Genomic DNA, 19,700 nt, shown 5'->3' on the forward strand with positions numbered 1-19,700 from the left:
TATCTTTTACACAAGGATAGAAAAGAAGCCTTTAAGTAAAGCACACAAAAAAGAACAAACCACGAATAAAAGATTGGTAACTTTACTGTATTAAAATTAAAGTCATATCTGTTACAAAGAATCAATGATGAATAAACTCAAAAAGTGAGTCAAAGACCAAAAAATGTTATTTGCAATGTATATGACAAAAAAGAATTGTTACTCTGAATTTGTAGGGAAACTCTACAACTGAATAACCCTACAGAAGAATGAAGAAAGGAACAGATATATGAAACTATGGTCAAGTTTGCTAGAAATGCAAGGTAAATAACACAAAGACATGCAGATTAAAACAATAAAGTGCAGTTTTACATAGGCTATTTTGGAAGAGTTATAACGCTTGGGAGGAGCACTGACCAACAGACAGTGGCTTTGAAGGCAGCCAATTCAAGACAACCTTTCAGAGAGACAGTCAAGAGAAACAGACGCACTCACTTCATTCCTTCACTTCCCTACCTCATTCTGATCTCCTGCTAGAGGTCCCTATTGGCTGAAACTAGAGGGATATGAATATGTTGATATAGTCCATATGGCCAGAGTGCCAGCACAGGTAAGGGTGAGGCAAGGTAGTAAGTATATCTGGAAGGATAGATGAAAGAGAGGTGACACAGAGCCTCTGATGCTGGGGTCCCCTGTACCAAATGACAAACGTCTTCAAATATTGCATTTAAAAAATGTACAATATGCGTACCTGAGAAAACTAAATTTTTAAAATGGGGAATGGAGAACATCATTCTTATTTTTAAAAGTCTAGATTTAAACATTGTATTAAAATCCCTCTGTTGATTCAAATGCATACATTATTTTTCTCCTGGGAACAAGCTTTACAAAACAATCTATTGTCTTAGATAGATTACAAAACTAGAGTGTTTTAGTCTATAACGCTGATTTCAAATAGTACATTTGGATGCTTTACAAAAAAGAGTCCTTGAGGGATAAATTTAAAAAAATAATTTCCGAGAAACAGTATAGAGTAGAGAACTATATTTATTCTCACTGTTCTACAAGATTTTTTTATGTTCTTTAAGGCATGACTTGGAGAAATTGCAGGTTCTTTCCAGACTACTACAATAAAGTGAGTATTACGATAATGTAAGTCGTGATTTTTTTGATTTCCCAGTACCTATAAAAGTTATGTAATAGCATTATGTCTAAAAAAATAATGTATAATACCTTAATCAAAAAAATAATGCTGTTGGAAAAATGGCAGTGATAGACTTGTTCTTTGTAGGGTTACTGCAAACCTTCAGTTTAAAAAAAATGCAATATCTGCAAAGAACAGTAAATTGAAGTATGCTTGTAACTTGTTTTTATTTTACAAAGTTTGCTTTTGGCCTTTGCTAGTAATAATCTAAAATGTGAGAGTTCATTTTACGCACTTGACTAGCTGTTTTAATTATACCCTATGGCGCTGAATGAACATCTACATAGCCTAGTTCTCCCTGAATTTAGACAGAAGCATATAAATTGCAATCCAGTGAAAGTATCTCCAACAGCTTTCAACTGAGTTTGAAAATGGTTTTGTTTACTATGTGAGCCAGGGTAGTATCTGTATTAGTGAAGGTAATCCAAACAAAACAAACTTTTAGTTAGTAGTAGTATAATGAAATTCAACAATTCACCCAACATATCCAACACTTGAGCACCTTTGAAATGTTCTAGATGTTTGATTTACATCACTGAAGTACAGAGAACTATTTCTGTGCTACAGAAACTCATGTTCTAGCAATGGAGACAAGCAATATGTAATGTATATAATAAGTTTATAAACTGCATAGTATGTTAGAAAAGGATATATGCTACAGAGAAAATAAAAAGTAGAGCAAGATAAGGGAGACTAGACTGTGGGGCATATTGCAGTTAGGATTAGGATTAGGATTAGCTTCATTGATAAGGTAATGTTTATATCAAGGTTTGGAATCAGCATGCGAGGTAACCAAGCATATAGCTGGAGGAAGAGCTATATGCTCTTTGCTCAGAGAGAAAAACGTCATAGGTATGTGTATATATATATATACACACACACACACATATATATATATAAAAGAGTGTGTGTTCTGAAATTAAAAATGTAAAAAGGGTTAACTTAGTTGGTATACCACCTTTTTCCTTAATCTCTCCTTTATCACATCTAAAACACCATACTTTTTACCAAGAGTTCTGCTTCTCAGCTACGGTGGTGACAATAGAATAGTCTCATAATTGTCCATTTACTTTACTTCTAATTATGTATGTAACACCAATTCTATTACCACCAATTATGGTAACTGAAAACAATTTAAAAAATTTTTGGCTGTTTCCATTTCCCTTATTTGTGTGTGTGTGTGGCTTTTTGCATAACATATTTGCATACAAGGGCATATAGCCATTACATACTATATTTTCTCCCTTCTACTTACATTCACTATTAATTCTATTCATTGTTGTTCAGTCACTAAGTCATATTTAACTCTTTGCAATCCTATGGACTGCAGCATGCCAGATTTCCTTTTTCTTTACTATTTCCTGGAGTTTGCTCAGATTCATGTCCATTGAGTCAGTGATGCTGTCCAACCATCTAATCCTCTGTTGCCCTCTTCCCTTCTTGTCCTCTTCCCTTCTTGCCCTCAGTTTTTCTCAGCATCAGGGTCTTTTCCACTGAGTCAGTTCATCATATCAGTGGCCAGAATATTGGCATTTCAGCTTCAGCACTGGTCTTCCCAATGAATATTGATTTCCTTTAGGATTGACTGGTTTGATCTCCTTGCTGTCCAAGGGACTCTCAGGAGTCTTCTGCACCACCACAATTTGAAGGCATCAGTTCTTCAGTGCTCTGCCTTCTTCATCCATACACGACTACTGGAATTAATTAATTCTATTAGTTATAGAATTATAACTATTAATTCTATAAGCAAGTGTATATTTGGTGCTCATCACCAGTCATATTGACGTCTCTCTCTACATGTGGATTTTCTGAAGTTTGCTATTTAACTCCTCAGGGAGCATGGCAAGAGCATTCTTCCTGTATGCCAATAACACATGTGCTATTCTATACTTGCAAGTCAGCATTGCTGGATATAAAGTCCTTTCCTATATATTAAGCCAATTTTCTCTGGTATAAAATTTTTGTTGTTCAGGCGCCAAGTTGTGTCTGACTCTTTGTGACCCCATGGACCGCAGCATGCAAGGCTTCCCTGTCCCTTACCTCCTGGAGTTTGACCAAGTTCACCCATTGAATTGGTGATGCCATCCAACCATCTCATCCCTTGTGGCCCTCTTCTCTTCCTGCCTTCAATTTTTCCCAGCACTGGTACTACTGTCTAATAGTTTGAAGATAACCTAGTATTATTTCTTATTTACTGCTTTGGTCTAGACAACTAAATACTTTATTTTTAGGGTTGACACTAAAAAGTACCTTTCTGTTGATTGTTCTAGGTTGATATTCATAGGTACACACTACACTTTCAAATTATAGTTAAAGATATTTCATTTTTAATTCAGAAAAGCTTTCTTGAATTATAGTTTTTCATATTTTCCCCCTTGCTTTGGCATTTTCTTCAGGAATGCATATTACTTATGTGTTGGATTTTCTTTGTCTATCTTCAGTATTGGTTATTTTCTCTTGAATTCTTTTCACCCCATTTCCTTTTTATTTTTATTTATATTAAGACATTATTTACTGTGTTTATTCATCTTTCTCCACTGTATTTTTAGTCCAGTCTTAATTTCTAAAATTATTTCCCCCTTAGTTCTAATTCTTCTTTTAGTTTTGTCTTCCCACTTCTAAGTTTTTCTAATTCCTATTTACATTGCTCTTTAAATCATATATTTATATTTTTGTTTTGAAACAGTAAGTTACAGTTTAAATTTTCTTATGGGATGCCTATCTGGTATGCTTTGGTTATCTATAAGGATGTTATTTTTCTCTATATTCGTTTCTTAGTAATTTTGTATGGGATTTGTTCCTAATACAGTAGATGCTGGTCAATTCTATTTGCAGCTAGTTTTCTTGGACTTGCAGAAGGCATAATCAAGGATCATTTTTTCTTTTCTAGTCTAACAAGTCCCCTGAGTCCTCTATTGTTTTCACATAGTGTGCAAGAATTTGGCGACTTGCTCTCTGAAGCTTTCCAGCTCTGTTTCCCTCTCAATTTTTATCTTTATCTTCTCAGTCTTTTGTCTCCATTGCCCATACCCTATTCAATTTTGATTCCACTCCCATTAATTTCTCTTCACTGTTGAACCCTCTCTTGGAAGGGAGTCTTGCTCAGTGTCAGAGTTTACAGGGCCTAAACTGCTCAATTTCTTTAGACTATGCTGTGGGTCCCTCATATGTCTCTACTTTTGAAGTGGTCAAAACCATTCTCAGCTTTAGATGTTGTTCTGAAGTTGGCCTCCCATGCTTTTCAGTGAGTGCCTGGGTTGAGATTCTATATTCTTTGGTGGTGATGGTGGTTTAGTAGCTAAGTTGTGTCCAACTCTTGTGACCCCATGGACCATAGCCCACCAGGATCCTCTCTCCATGGGGTTTCCTAGGCAAGAATACTGGAGCAGGTTGCCATTTCCTTCTCCAGGGATCGAACTTGTGTCTCCTACATTGCAGGTATATTCTTTACCACTGAACCACCGTTGAAGCTCTCTATATTCTTTAGGTCACTCCATTTTTTAGTTACTCCATTTATGCTTCCTCCTTCAGAAATTATGACACTAGGAAGTTCTAGAAGTTGGCAGATTTTTTGTCACAAACTTGTACTTTGGGGTTAGAAAGAGTGCTATTTTTGTTATCCATAGGATTTTAGTTTTGCTATCTAGTTCTGTCTATGGGGATTGGGAAATTACTTCAGCTATCTTCCTCTACTGCGTTCCTAGAATCTGCCTCATCTTACCTTTTAAGATTAAAATATATCTGTTTAAGTTTTCACCACATGGAAGATTTGAAAACATTATCTCATTTTTTCCATGGGCTCTTGGAGTCCATAAATTGCCATAAGAATTGTCATAACAATTATCTAGAACAACCTGTAAGATAACAAGCTGTCCTGTTTAGCGGATCACTTTCAGTAATTTTTCTTAGCTGAATTCTTGCTAAGACTCAGACCTTTCAAAAGCTGGAAACTGGGATAAATGCCAAATATTCTTCAGGTGGAGGCAGCAAATCTTCTATTATGTACCCAGAATCATCTTTCTCAAAACTTCTGTCTTTTAGTAGAAAAACATGATCATGATTTTCCTTTCAGTGGTTATCACTGATCCCATCTGGACCTGAGTAAGCTAAAGATATTTTGGTAGGTGGCATATGTCCACATCTTCTAATGGGTCATATACCAGGGTTTCATTTTCAAGTTCCCCACAATCATATGAGAGATGAGATTTTGATATTTTAATATAGCTTTTTAAAGATAATCAATGAATCATCATAGTCAGCCAATTATTTGCTTTTATATTACCCACGCAGTTTTTACTCATGATGTTATTTTTTGGGGGACCAATCAGTCCCAATGTCTGACTTGTCTAAGATACAGACAGTCTTATTAATGAGTCATTGCCTGACACCTGCATGATTCAAGAATGTCTTAAAACAACAGTTATCAGGATTTCCAAATCCAGGAAGAAGATTAAAGGACATTCTTTAAATAGATACAGTCAGTACCACAGCACCTAATTAAACAGATTTCTCTTAGGGGGTGAAAATGTCATTAAATTGGCTGTGTGCTGCTGTGACTCAATTTATTCAAGTAAATCTGTAAAGCCAAATGAATGTTCAAGCAGTCATGAGCTTTCTAATAATGCGTCTATTTTAAAATTTTTCCCCAGAAATCAACATGAATTTTGCTAGGCAGTGTTCAGAATCCATTACATTCTACTTTCTCAAAAACTCAGAAAACATCAGCACCATTATTGTATCCCTTACTCTGTGCACAATACTAGCTAGTTAGAATTTGTCAGAGTATACCAGAAGTGATTCTTTCAGAAGTGACATGGTTCAAATCTTCAATCCCTTCTCAAATGAAGGGAAATATGGCACTCACAGATTGTTGTGTGATATGTTATAACAAGTATTCTGGAGGGTGATTTGGAATTAGGTATCAAAAAGTCTAAAAGAGAATGTTCCCTTTAATTCAGTAATCCCACTTTCAGGATTTCAGAGTACATGTATTCTGAGGAATCAATGAGAACTGTACACAAAGGTTGTGTGGAAACTATTCTCAGGTGGCTCAATGGTAAAGAATCTATGGCCAAGCAGGAGATGTGGGTTCAACCCTGGGTCAGGAAAATCTGGAGAAAGAAATGGCAACCCACTCCAGTATTCTTGCCTGGGAAATCCCATGGACAGAGGAGTGTGGCAGGCTAAAGTTCATGGAGTCTCAAAGAGTCAGACACAGCTTAGTGACTAAATAGCAATAGCACCATGCTGTTTAGTTGCTAAAGCACTTTTAGATTAGGGGAATCTAGAAACAACCATGTTCTACCACCATTAAGGGAACTGATAAAGTATGCAACAGCCATATAGATGGTGGGAATTCATGCAGCCATAAGATACTATGTTTGGGAATACTTGGAACTAGGAAACGGTCATTATGTTTAATTATTTTAAGCAAGTTAAAATTGGTAAATTATGAATTTAAATTTGTTTTATGCACATGGACACTGCATGTGCCCATGTGTTCAGGCAAAGAGAGGAGACAGAGAAAGACAAAGAGAAACACAGAGAAAGAATTTTAGACTCCACATCAGGCTATACAAAATGGTACATTCCTAGATTTCTTTAATTATTTAATGTCCTTCAATCCCCTACTCACTCACTGTCATTCTTAGGGCCTCATTCTACCTTAAGGAACTTAAAAATAATATTGGATTTAATAGTTACAGTATATAGATGTAGGAATCAAGTTATTAATCTACAATAATTATCATTTTTTCAGGGCTCCTCAGCTACAGGCTAGTCCTATCAAGTATGGTCCTTACCATTTGTCTTTCTCTCATTTATCTCTCTGCTTCTGGAAACTTCAGGGATATTTCTCACAGTGGTCCTGCACACTGACACACATTTGGAACCTGATAACTGTTTTCCAGTCTAGAGATCTTTCTTCACTGCTCCCTAGTTCAGGGGGAAGCACTAAAATTCCCCTGGCTCTTTGCTTCTGACTCTTTCTCTTAGACTCTTCAGGGACCCATTGAATCCTCATAAAGGGAATTAAGCCTTAAAGTCCTCGGCTTTCACAATGGTTGGGAGGAGGTAAAAGGGAAACCAATTCTCTTTTCTATCGGTGGAAATGGGAAAAAGTGATGTAAGTACACATTTATTTCTTAGTCATCCTGTTACCTGAACAAGCAGAAAAAATTTAAAACCAGGAAGGTATATAACAAAACAATGTTCATCATTGGGTACAAGGATAGTGAGTGGCGATTTTATTTACTTCGGTTTTGTTTTTAGTTTTAGCTATTTTCCTGATTTTCTATAATGAGCATGTAGAACTAGATAAAATTATGATCAGAAAAATAAACATTTCATAGTTAAAACAGAAAAAACGTCATCCTAAAATGACTGATAATTGGTCCCACTGAGAAGAATCATCAGGTATATTTGGTATAAAAATATGCTAAATGGACAGGGGCTCTATAACAATCTAGAAAGGTGGGATGGGGAAGGAGATGGGAGGGAGGTTCCAGAGGGAGGGGACATATGTATACCTATTCTTGTTGATGTTTGACAGAAAACAACGCGATTCTGTAAAGCAATTATCCTTCAGTTAAAAATAATAAATTTTTTTAAATGCTGAATTTTTTTATTTTTCAAGAATTATTGATGAAGAACCAATGTGACAAGACTAACTGGAACAACAAATATAGAATTCCAAATATTGTATATGAGCAGAGAGAAAGAATATGCAGAGCTACAGAATATGTGAGCTTAAACTGAGAAGATAAAAAGTGTAGGAATGAGGATGAAGAGACAAGATGGTTGCAAGTGAACAAACCAGTCTTTGATCCTTTTATGAAAAGTCTACCTGCGAACCCTTAAGAGATAGATAGCAAAAAAGGAAAAGAAAGTTGGAAGTAGAGAAGCATCTGTTGGCCTTTTGTCCAGGGCTGTTACCTGAAAAGAAAAACACTCAAATAATTACTAGACAACAGATTCTGTGCTATCACAGTTTTCCCCTAGCATATTAAGTTAGTAACATATTAATCTCTTTAGGGTTTTCCTTCAAGAAGTACCTCATGAATCATCTTAATTAAGGTTTTTATCAATACCTATCTTGACAATTCATTCATACAGCCAATGGTTTCTGAAGGTCTTGCATGCTCCAAAAGAGTCAGTACAGAATAAGAGAACAGAGAGTAGAGAGCAAAGGAGAAAAATGATTTAAATATGGCAGAAAGGATGGGTGTTTTAGAAGACCTAGAAATGTAGAATAAGAAACATTTTTTTCCTCGTGTTACAAATAGTAAGCAGCCATGATTGGTTTTGAGCAAAGGAATGGAAATGTCCATGTATGGTTCCCAGTAACAAGAATTTAGCAGCAAGAAATACTGGGGCAAAAGTGAAATTAGAAAACACAGTTAAGTGGATATAATGATGTTGGTTTCTGTGTAGAAATAAGGGCCAACCAACTATACCTCCTCTCGTTTTGGTGAATTTAGCACTCCATCTAACACCTTGCAGTCTCAGTTTATAGTTTCCTCACCTCTAAGTATTCCTTCCTCCACCACCTCTCTGCCACCTGCTCACTTACTCACATTCTAATATTTACCATTACTAAAAGTGGCATCAACCTGTAAGGGTCACCTGTCGCCTCATTGGTCAGCAGGATTGATTCCATTTCTCTGGCTGGACAGGTGGGAGTCCTGCCATCCTTCTCCACTCCAAGCGTGTCCCTTCTGAACGTAAAGTGCGTAATTCTCCTTGGTGAAGAAGACTATTCCCTCATCAAGAATCACTGATCAGCACAGCGCCATGTGGAAAAAAACATGTCAGATCAAGAACTCAGTTCCTCTCACTACTATTTTGTTTGGTTCAGTTTTGTTTCCTCCTAAATGAACACATAATGAGAGAATGCAGACTTTTGACTCTCATTTCCCATGACTCAACTTTTCCTTGGGTTTACAACCAATTCTATTGACTTTGGACCGTAAGTTCAAAGGAAAGAGCTTCAAGACCACAATAAGCTCTCTCATCAGTTTTTGCAATCAGTTCCCCAGAGATGTGGGCTGTATCTCTGTCAGTGATAAATAGATCAAAGTCTCTCATTTTAATTATAATTGATACAAAAAACCATTTTTTTCCCTGCAGTTGTACTAATTCAATTCTGATCACTTAGAGTAAGGTAAAGTGACATTAAGTCTTCCCAGCTAAGTTTAAAATTCTATATTTTTCTGTTCTTAAAATTTCTGTTTCTTTCTCTATCAAGTAAATTTTAAAAGACGTATTTTATTACACGCATGTCAAGACAGACCATGAGTCAAATCTAAATTTCTTTTTAGACTAACACTATAAATCAATAACATCTGTTGATAAGAACTTTCAATGAATATGAAATGTTAAAAAATAGTCTTCATTATAAATGACAATTGCGGTCCTATTTGAGAAGTGATTGAGGTTCCTTGAATGTGTCTTTCTCTTCTATGTAAGGTGAAAAATAAATATATTTTAAATTAGAATGCTTTTCCTATAGGAAATTATCACTGTTTGTGAAAAGTGGGAGACTTTTCTTCAGAATGTTTAAGCTATTTCTTTGTCTAAAATCATAAAAGGGTTGGATGGCAAATTGCAGGATAAAGAGAAGCAATATATAGGCTCAAGAGGCCACTCCAATTTAGTGGGGTTTGCATCTACCTCTCTGACAACCTAGATGGGTAGGATGGGATGGGAGGTGGGAGGGAGGTTCAACAGGGAGGGGATATGTGTATACCTATGGCTGATTTATGTTGTTGTATGGCAGAAATCAACACAATATTGTAAAGCAATTATTCTGCAATTAAAAATAAATAAATCATAAAATAAAATAAAATAAAATAATTCAAATCTCTATAAACATTTGAATAAAGAGGTGTTTGGGGTTTGTGTTTGCCTGGAAGACACAGATTCAAGAAGTATTTGAACTGTGTTGCATTGGACTACAAAATGGGGGAGGTTTATACAGGCAAAAACTGCAAAGCCACAGTTAGTTACATGAATTGTGTATCAAGAATTATGATTGGAGCTGGCAAAAAAGTAAGGGTCCTCAATGTCCACCTGACTCAGTTTTTGTATACCTGAACAGTGATTACTCAATTCTAATTTCCATTTGTCATCAATAATGATATCAGTGAACATTTATTTGCTCTGTACTTACTGTATACCAAAGTTCTGAGTACCTTTTGCTCATTAACTGACAAGAGGACAAAAGAAGTTACATGACTTCTTGAGATCTGGAAACTTGTATACAGAAGAGGCTGGATTGGAACTCATCTTTTCAACAGCAAAACTCTTTCATTGCATTATGATGTCTTCCAGGAAAAAAAAAAAATCTGCTAACTGATGGTAAAGAGCAACATTTTTATATTACTTAAAAGCACCTTAATCAAATTTTTTTCATTCTCTGATTTTTGTCTTTTGAGATTTCTACTCAGGAGATGCTAGTCAGCTCAAAGCTTCCTCAGCCCCTCTCTAAGGGACTTTCAAGGCTATTTTACAAGCAGAAGTTGTAACTGTCTCAGACTTTTCTATTTACCAAACCCATTGACACCAATAATCTGGATTACTGGTCAACATAATTCAGAGGAAGAGAAGATGAGAGTAAAAAAATGTTTATTCTGTGAGACAAAAGCAAAGTACTGATAAATAAACAACTCAGAGAATAATAATGAAGTTGCCTTCCATTATAAAAGCTACTGATCCTATTTTTAACAATTGCCTTTTTTTCTATACATGGGCTTTCCTGGTGTCTCAGATGGTAAAGCATCTGCCTACAGTGTGGGAGAATCCAGGTTCAGTCCCTGGGTTGGGAAGATCCCCTGGAGAAGGAAATGGCAACCCACTCCAGTACTCTTGCTTGGAAAAATCCCATGGATGGAGGATCCTAGTAGGCTATAGTCCATGTGGTTGAAAAGAGTTGAACACGACTGAGTGACTTCACTTTCACTTTTTTCTATACATATCAGAATTAATCCTACAGAAAGTTTAGTATTTCATGATCTTTCTGATTTTCATATCAGTCGCATTTCAGCTGTACTGTGTAAACAAATTTAGGCTCTCCCCGATATCTGATGGAACTTTCATTTTACTTTTTAAAACCATTAAAACTGAAATGTTAATCACCATCCAACCTTCTATGCCTACTCCTCAAATCCCCTGCCATGAAACAAAATCCAGCAGATCTCACTGAAGTTGAATTCCCTTACATGCTAAAAAATAAAATACGGTGTCTAAATGTTGTTGCCAAAATAACACTTAGTTTTGTACTTGCCAGGGCACCATACATAAGCTGGATATGCCCAGATAAAGCATATGATGGAAAAGACTGAGAGATTTGAAATGGAAAGACTTCAGTTGTGGAACTGCTTCTGGCTGATACCAATCTGTACAAAAAAGTCACCATTCTGAGACTCAGATTTCTCATTTGTAAAATGTAAATAATGATATGCATGTGGTAAGGTTGTGGTGAAGATTAACTAGATAATATACATGCTTCACTACTCTCCTCTGTCCAACAGAAACTAGCCCACTGGTCTTGGTGCTACATTTCCTTCCAACCCACTGATAAGCCTTCCCTCTCCAGGGAAGTGAGGACAAAGTTCGGAGCTGCACTTAACCTTGTGCCCACACTAGGTCAACAGTAGCCTGCCTCTGCCACTCACACCTAGTGGTCTTCAGGATCCCCATCAAGTTAACTCAGAATTCTGAGACTTCAGACAAAAACTAGAAATTCTGTAAAAGTGGTATTATGCAAAGGAGAGAGGAAAGGGAAGAGCAATGTGACATTTATGTAATAAATGTGTGTGAGCAGAGAGGTTACGCAGGTGCCACCTTAAAGGAATAAAGACTTAAGGATATGGTTTTTATATCTTACTAGTATCCTTCATTGGTTGTCTGGATATCAACTTTATTTTTTTTTTAATAAACAGGAATGAAGAGAGCATAATTTATGCAAAGTGTCCCCAAGTTCTCTGTTTCCATTGAAAGACTGCTGTGCAGGGATGAAGAAACACAGATACTCCTAGACTTTGGAATATCATATATTTAGAGTGCCAACAACTATTTGATTGAAAGCAGGAGGAGAAGGGGATGACAGAGGATGAGATGGTTAGATGATATCACTGACTCAATGGACATGAGTTTGAGCAAGCTCTGGGAGTTGGTGGTGGGTTACAAAGACGAGTGTCTACTTCTCACTCATGTACTGGGTGGTAGTGAAATATCTTTGACTGTGTCTCATATCTCCTTTATTCCAGGATCCAGACTGAAGGGAGTAGCTCTGTCTCATTTGCACGGCAGAGGTGAAAGGGTAAAGGTGGAACCACATATAGCTCTTAAGGCTTTGGCTGGGACTTAGGGTACAATGCTCCAGTCACATTTCTTTGGCTAAAGCAAGCCATATGTTCAAGCCTATTTTTAGAAGAGTGTGTGTTTGTGCTCAACTGCTCAGTCATGTCTGATTCTTTGTGACTCTATGGACTGTATAGCCTGCCAGACTCCTCTGTCCATGGAATTTTCCAAGTAAGAATATTGGAGTGGGTTGCCATTTCCTTCTCCAGAGGATCTTTCTGCCCAGGGATTGGACCTCTGTATCTTGCGTTGGCAGGCAGATTCTATATCACTGAGCCACCCAGGAAGCCCCGTTTTTATAAGTAGAGGGACTATAATTCTTTTATAGGGAACAGAGAGGAAAACAGGACACAAACATGCACAGAGAGGAAGCATTAGAGGTGAAATTAAAGCTGAGATTCTTCTGATCCTTAAGTGCAGTGCTGTTATACCCAGCATGCTCCAGTGGTGAACAGACACAGTTGGCACTGAAAACTCACCTACTGATGAGCAAATGAAGGAAAGAAGAATGTCATCCACGCAGTTTCTCCTTCCTCATGTGAGGATTCTCCTGGATAATCATTGAGATTTTGATCACCAGAAATCTTAAAATGTCTACACACAACTCATAACTGTGTCGGACTGGGCCAAGGAGACTGGGACAAATGCCAAACGTATACCAAACAGAATCTAACAGAAACACAGTGACGGGAGAGTTTGTCTACAGGATGATAAGCACCACAACACTTCAAGAGCAGTCTTTGAATAAAAGGTAAAGATGAACAATTGTTACCAGTAGGACACTGAGAATGATAGACATGAGGTTCATCATGACTAAAGGTTCTGATTCTGATGCCTGAACAGATATGCTCACAAGAATGAGTGAAAGATTCGGCTTTAAAGGGAAAGAAAGTGAAAGAGAAAGTTGCTCCATGGTATCCAACTCTTTGCGACCCCATGGACTATAGAGTCCATGGAATTATCCAGATCAGAATACTGGAGTGGGTAGATGTTCCCTTCTTCAGGGGAATCTTCCCAACCCAAGGATCAAATCCAGGTCTCCTGCAGTGCAGGTGGATTCTTTACCAGATGAGCCACTAGGGAAGCCCAAGAATACTGGAGTGGGGTAGCCTACCCCTTCTCTAGCAGATCTTCCCAACCCAGGAATCGAACCGGGTCTCCTGCATTGTGGGCAGATTCTTTACCAGCTGAGCTACCAGGGAATTCCAATTTTAAAGTGGACTGTCAATAACATGAACCTATGCACATTCAAATGAGAAGATTCTTGCTTCTTGGAAGAAAATTTATGACACACACAGACAATATACTAAAAAGCAGAGACAGCACTTTGTCAGCAAAGGTCTGCATAGTCAAAGCTATGGTTTTTCAAGTAGTCATATATGGATGTGAGAGTTGGGCCCCAAATAAGACTGAGTGCCAAAGAATTGATGCTTTTGAAGTGTGGTGTTGGAGAAGACTCTCAAGGGTCACTTGGATAGCAAGGAGATCAAAACAGTTAATCCTAAAGGAAATCTACCCTGAACATTCATTGGAAGGACTGATGCTAAAACTTAAGCTCCAATACTTTGGCCACCTGATGCAAAGAGCCAAGTCACTGGAAAAGACACTGATGCTGCTAAAGACTGAAGGGAAAAGAAGGGGGCAGCAGAGGATGAGATGGTTAGAATGCATTGCCGACTCAATGGATGTTAATTTGAGCAAACTCCAGGAGACAGCAAAGGACAGGGAAGCCTAATGAGCTGCAGTCCACGGGGTTGCAAAGAATTGGACATGACATAGCAATTGAACAACAACAATGCAGCTTGAAATTCACAGACCATCATTTCAATTCAGTTTTTCCCCCACCCAACTGCCTTCTTAGTCATTCAGCAAGTACTTATTGTGAGTCAGTTAGATGCCAGAAATGATTTAAGGTACAGAGGATACAAATTGAAAAAGGAATAAAAATTTCCTCTTCACATGAACCTTCTTTGCTAGTGCAATAAACATAATGATTTCTCTCTCTGCATATGTAAGAAAATAAAATATGTGGACTGTCAGATGGTAATAAATTCTACATAAAAAATGAAGAAAGGGAATAAGCAATCTCAGAGGAAGAGATTGGTAGTGGGAATTGTAATTTAATAGGATAATTTGAGAAGATAACCCTTGAACAGTACGCAGTGAGGAAGCAAACCAGGCAGATCCGGGTAAGAGTGTTCCAAGCAGAGTAAACAGTTGGTGCAGAACCTTGAAGTGGGACAGTATACAGCAGGTCTGAGAAAAAGTGAGCAGCCAGTATGGCTGGAACTGAGTCAGCAAAGAGAATAAAAGGAAAAAATTAGGTCAGAAAGGGTAATGGAAGGGAGAGCAAACCATGTAATACTGCAAGTCATTATAAGTACTCTGACTTTTCCTCTAAGATGGGAAAATCATTAGAGATTTTTCACAGAGTAGTGTTATCATCTCACTTAAAATGTCAAATGATCATTCTGGTTTTGTTTGCAAGGAGAGAAACAGGGAGACCAATTAGGCGGCTATTTCAGTAATCTAGATGAGAGATAGTAATAACTTGTACCAGTTTGGCAGTGGTCAAGATGGGAAAAATGAAGCTTTCTTGATGTATTTTGAAGGTAGAGATGATATAACTTACTGATAGGTTGGATATAAGAGAACAAGAGGAATCAAGGAAGTTTCAAGATTTAACGTCAGCAACTAGAAAGATGGTGTTACCATTACAGAGATAAGAAAGACTATCAGAGTATGAGATTTGATAGAAAAATAAGAAATTTTATTTCCAGCAGGTTAATAATAAAATGACTATGTGATAATCAAATGATAATTTTAATTAGGAAGTAACGATACAATTTTTGAATTCAGAAAAGAGGTGTAACTGAAGATAAAATTTGAGAGTCAGAATACAAATGCTTTAAAGCTATGAGATTGAAGGCAGTCATTAAGAGAATAACAACAGAGGGAAAGACCAATCTTTCCAGTTCAGAAGGATGAAAAGAAACCAGAAAAAGAGATTCATAGCCAGTCAGCAGAGTAGGTGAAATAAGAGATCCTGAGATAATTGTTGCCCTAAAGTCTAAACAAAGGCAATTTTGGTGGAGATGTATAACACTGACTGAAGTGAGTTGAAGAGGAAATGGAGTAGAATCTATTTCCAAGTGTAAGATTAACCTTAGGAAGATGACCAGTTTCAGTTCAGTACAGTTCAGTAGCTCAGTTGTGTCCGACTCTTTGCAGCCCCATGAACTGCAGCACGCCAGGCCTCCCTGTCCATCACCAGCTCCCAGAGTTCACTCAAACTCATGTCCATCAAGTCGGTGATGCCATTCAGCCATCTTCCTCTGTCATCCCCTTCTCCTCCTGCTCCCATTACAAAAGGGAAAGTAGTGTTATAAGCAGGAGCACAGATGCAGACAGAAATAGAGATAGGATGGTGGAATTGTGTGCAAGTTTTCTTCAGCCATTTCATTTCTAGAGAAAATAGTAACCATTCCCATGAGCCAATAGTGGGTTTTAAGGATAAAACAAGACAATAAGCCCCAGATAGAGTCACTTGTGCTAAGCCCCACATCACCAAACCAAGACTTACCCATAGTTTCAGCTCTCCCAGAAATGGAATCTTTAATCAATCAATTAGGAATTGCCTGATTGGTATTAGTTCAGTGATCTACATTATAGACCTCTGCCATCCTTAAAGGAAAGTTGAGATGATCAACTTGTTTTTTTCCCCAGTGTAACTTCTTCATTCCTGCTCCCTTTTCCCTATAAAAGCCTTTTATTTTGTACAGAAATTCAAGAATTCCTATCTGCTAGATTGGATGCTGTCTGATTTGAATCACTTTTTTCTTAAACTCTTAAAATTTTTAATACACCTCAGTGTATCACTTAACAGGTTGAAATAGTCACCTAGAATAGAGCAAGAGAATGAATGAGCTGCTAGGTGCATTGTTGCTGGAATCATGTTGCTGGGCTTTGCTTAAGCACAGACATGAGTATGATTTTTATGAAAACAAAGTAAGACAAATCAGCAAGGATATGTATTTTTCTCTAGCTCTGTTCTACTGTGTGGGAGAAGAAAAGAGTAGGCAGAAATTTGGATTTAATTACAGCTGGGGTTTTGCCAGATATAGATGATAGAGACAGTGCCAAGGGAGTTAGGGGAGAATGCAGGGCCATATCATGATGGACGAGGGAATCTAAGCTTCATGAAAAGGAAAGCAAGAAGGCATAAGTGGCAATAATGTGGAAGTTTCAGCAGACTGTAGCTCCTGGAGACATGGTGGTCAGAAAATTAAATGTTTGAACTTGAGATTATGTGGATGCATTTTAGCATATGGTAGTAATAATAATAATGAGTGTGAAGGAAAAGAGTGAAAGAACCAGCTTAAAACAAAATATTTTTAAAAACTAAGATCATGGCATCCAGCCCCATTACTTCGTGGCAAATAGAAGGGGAAGAGGTGGAAATAGTGACAGATTTCCTTTTCTTGGACTCTAAAATTACTGCAGATATTGACTGCAGCCTTGAAATCACAGACAGTTACTTCTTGGAAAGAAAGTCATGGCAAACCTAGATAGTGTGTTGAAAGGCAGAGGCATTACTCTGACGACAAAGGTCCATATAGCCAAGGCTATGGTCTTCCCAGTGGTCACGTATGGTTGTGAGAGTTGGACTGTAAAGAAGGCAGAGGACCAAAGAATTGATGCCTTTGAACTGCGGTGTTGGAGAGTACTGAGAGTCCCTTGGACAGCAAGGAGATCAAACCAGTCAGTCTTAAGGGAAATCAACCCGAAATACTCATTGGAAGCACTGATGCTGAAGCTGAAGCTCCAGTATTTTGGTCATCTGATGAGAAGAGCCAACTCATTGGAAAAGGCCCTTTTGCTGGCAAAGACTGAGGGCAGAAGGAGAAGAGGGAGTCAGAGGATGAGATGACTGGATGGAATCACCAATGCAATGGGCATGAACTTGGGCAAGCTTCAGGAGACAGTGACGGTCAGGGAGGCCTGGCAGGCTGCAGTCCATGGAGTTGCAATCAGACATGACTGGGTGACTGAACAACAACAGTAACAAAGTCACCAGTATGACCTTGGGATTAAACAGGTGAGCAAGAGAGATAAATCACTGCAACAGAGAATGTCAAGGACCTGAGAGACTAATGGATTGAAAGGATCATATATAAATGGACACTAAAATCACCAGAAACTGGAATGCCCTGGCGGTCCAGTGGTTAGGACTCTGCTTCCACTGCCAGGCCCTGGGTTTGATCCTTGGTTGAGGATGTAAGATCCTGCAAGCAGTGTGGCATGGGAAAAAAAAAATCACTAAAAATGATGGCAAGAATAAAATGAGAAAGAGTTAACTGATGCAGGAACTAAAAGCTTAAAGCAATGAGAGGGAGTATTCTGGGGGTCTGTAGATGATTAGAACGAGGAGAGAGAGTGGACATTATAGTCTGATGACATGTGGTATAAAGTGTGCATGGATGTGTGTGGGAGGGGGCAGGGAAGAGGAAAGGAAAATGCTCTAAAGAGGCTAAGAGGAGCAAAGTGTACACCAACATCTCCCAGAGACCATTGGCAAGAGGGTTTGTGATGGAAAATATCCACCACTTAGAGCTTCTACTCAGCTTTATCCTGGTGATTCAGATGGTAAAGAATCTGCCTGCAACGCAAGAGACCCAGGTTCAATCCTTGGGGTGGGAAGATCCCAACCCAATGGCTACCCACTCTAGTATTCTTGCCTGGGGAATTCCACGGACAGAGGAGTCTGGCAGGTTACAATTCATAGGGTTGCAAAGAGTTGGACACAACTGAGCAGATGAACACTTTCATAGGTGGGTTCTACAGGGGAAACAATAAACTTAGGGTGACTAAGTTTTTAGTCAAAGCACGACAGCAAAGGGGACATTTAGTGAAGAGTCAGAAGATATCAGGAAATCTGCTCATGATTGGCCTTGTATTTCAAAATACACAGCTTTAGGAATTTAGGGTTTTAGGAATGGAGGGCATAGGAGGGCGCTGGGGATAAAATGCAAATGCAATCAGCACTAGTGTCCACAGGAAGGAGGAAGAAGTCTGAGAGGCCTGGTCAGTCCAGAGAGGACCTCACCTCTCCTTTACTTTCACATCAACACACAACCAGGCCCTGCCTTTCCCCCCTCACGGATACTCACAGATTCATCATTACTACCTGCCTCAGCACCACCAGAGTTGAGCTCGTTGTGATGTTTATTTCTGCTTCCCATCATTCAGAGCGACTCAGTGCTCCCAAGTCATCCTTTATCCTTGAGATTCTCATCCCCTTACCGCTCCATACAGACTTCTCCCGACCCATCACACACTCTACCTCCATTCCAGAAGAACAATCTGGGTGTGAATCATCACTGACTCATGGACCAGCTCGTGTCACCAGCAGTGCTCGCCTTAAGTCACAGTGACCTTTCCTGACCACCTGTACTGGCAGCACAGTGGGGACCGCAGTTCCCGGACAATGTGCAGTGATGGGGTGGTGACTGAATACTGCTTCTTGTCCCTGGGATTGAAAGGGACAGCGAAGCCAAGAACAGAGTTTTACTGCCACATTTTTCTTCACTCAATTGGGAAATGTATCTGAAAATTACTATAAAACTTCCTATTTTTAAGAGGTGATTTTGTTTTTGTTTCTTTTCAGACAGTCAAGGACTTTTTAAAGACATTAAAGGATTTACTGCTACTGCTGCTGCTGCTAAGTTGCTTCAGTCGTGTCTGACTCTGTGCGACCCCATGGATGGCAGCCCACCAGGCTCCTCTGTCCCTGGGATTCTCCAGGCAAGAATACTGGAGTGGGTTGCCATTTCCTTCTCCAATGCATGCGTGCATGCTAAGTTACTTCAGTCGTGTCCGACTGTGCGACCCTATGGACAGCAGCCCACCAGGCTTCTCTGTCCACAGGATTCTCTAGGCAAGAATACTGGAGTGAGTTGCCATTTCCTTCTCCAAAAGGATTTACTACTTTTACTCATATAGAATAAAATACAGAAATTCTGAAGTACTTCCTTTAGAAACATTCTGGTTGGACGAAGAGTTTCCATTTTTAAGAGTGATAAGACTAGGTCATCTTAAATCCTTTTTAACACAAAGTATTTATTAATCCATAAGATCTGAAAAATTTAAATACTGT

Source organism: Ovis canadensis, chromosome 22, assembly GCF_042477335.2.
Source record: "Ovis canadensis isolate MfBH-ARS-UI-01 breed Bighorn chromosome 22, ARS-UI_OviCan_v2, whole genome shotgun sequence".
NCBI lineage: Eukaryota > Metazoa > Chordata > Mammalia > Artiodactyla > Bovidae > Ovis > Ovis canadensis.